The 1,791-nt window shown below is 34.3% G+C and overlaps 1 protein-coding gene across 1 annotated transcript in view; it reads left to right on the forward strand.

Moving 5' to 3' along the window:
• LOC105535462 (probable C-mannosyltransferase DPY19L2) overlaps positions 1-1,791 on the forward strand; it is a gene marked incomplete at its 5' end in the record, with an annotated part of 83,760 nt that overhangs the window by 75,496 nt on the left and 6,473 nt on the right. The window lies entirely within an intron of this gene.

Here is a 1,791-nt window from a genome sequence, read left to right on the forward strand (position 1 = left end):
AAAAAAAAAAAAAAAAAAAAAAGAAATAGAAAAACTTATACCTATACCTTTTTATGAATGACCTTATATCTATTAATAAAATTATATTTGTAGTAAAAAGAATTGTCACAAAGAAAACTTTAAGACAGATCTCTTCACTGGAAATAATTCCAATTCTACTAACTATTCCAGAAAATTCAAAAGGAGGGATTACTTCCCAGCTGGTTCTGTGTGGTCAGCATTATCCTGAAACCAACATGAGAGAAACATTACAATAAAAGGAAACCAATCAAAATGTATCATGAACATGTATGTGAAATTTGTAAGTACAACTGTAACAAATGGATCCAGCAATATATTAAAGAAAGACAATACATAATGTACCAGTGGAGTTTATCCCAGGAATGCAGAGTTGTCTCACTATTTGAAAACCAATCAAGTGAATTCACCATAGTAACAAACTGAGAAAGAAAGACCGCATCATCCTCTCAGTGCATTCAGGAAAAAGTATTTGACACAATTCAGTATCCATAACTGATTAAAAACCCTCGGGAAACTAGGAGTAGAAGGTAACTTGCTACTGAGATTCTAAGAATATAAAATTTCTAGAAGAAAATATGGAAGAAAATTATTGTAACCTTGGATTAGGCTAAGATTTCTCAGATACAGTAACATCATGATATACAAGAGAACATATTGATAAATAGGATTTCATTAAAACTGTAAACCTCTGCTTTTTTATAAACAGTGTTAAGAATTAAAAGATAAGCCACAGTCTGGGAGAAAATATTTTCAAAGCCTATGTTTGATAAAGGACTTTCTCTAGATGTATAAAGAACTCTCAAAACCCAATAATAAGAAAACAACCCAATTAAAAGTGGACAAAATAGGCTGAGCGCAGTGGGTGGCTCATGTCTGTAATCCCAGAATTTTGGGAGGCTCACCTGAGGTCAGGAGTTCGAGATCCACCAGGCCAACATGACGAAACCCCATCTCTACTAAAAATACAAAAAGCCAGGTGTGATGGTGGGTGCATATAACCCCAGCTACTCGGGAGGCTGAAGCAGGATAATCGCCTGAACCCAGAAGGCAGAGGTTGCAGTGAGCCGAGATTGTGCCATTGCACTCCACTGGGCAACAGAGCAAGATCTTGTGGAAAAAAAAAAAAAAAGGACGAAAGGACAGATGGAAAATAATCACACACAAAGATGCTTGATGTTACAAGTGATTTGTGAAATGCAAATGCAAATTAGTGAGATATCGCTAAACACTTAATAAAATAGCTATAATTGAAAAAAAAAAAAAAAGAAAACCTGATGATGCCAAGTGTTGCTGACACTATGGAGGACTTAGAACTCTCATACACCAGTGGTGCAAAAGTAATATGGTACACCCACTCTGCAAGACAGTTTAGCAATTTTATTAAAAGTTAAACATACAACTACTGTATGTATTAAGATAAAAGAAAGCATATATCCATCCCAGTAATTGTACACAAATGTTCATAGCACCTTATTTTCTGTAATAGCCCCGAACTGGAAACAATCCACTTATTTATCAACAGATGAATGTATAAACACACTACTAGAATATCCAAACAATGTAAATACTACTCACTAATAAAAATGAGCAACATATTGATACAGCAATATGGATGGATCTCAAAATAATTCTACTGAGGACAAGAAGCCAGTCAAAAAAGAAAGCATGCAATAATTAGGATTACAAAAGAGCAGAAGTAAACTTTTGGGAGAGATGGATATGTTCATGATTTTTATTGTGGCTGCTGTTTTACAGGTGTATACACATGTT

This window comes from Mandrillus leucophaeus, unplaced genomic scaffold, assembly GCF_000951045.1.
Source record: "Mandrillus leucophaeus isolate KB7577 unplaced genomic scaffold, Mleu.le_1.0 Scaffold1462, whole genome shotgun sequence".
Classification (NCBI taxonomy): Eukaryota; Metazoa; Chordata; class Mammalia; order Primates; family Cercopithecidae; genus Mandrillus; species Mandrillus leucophaeus.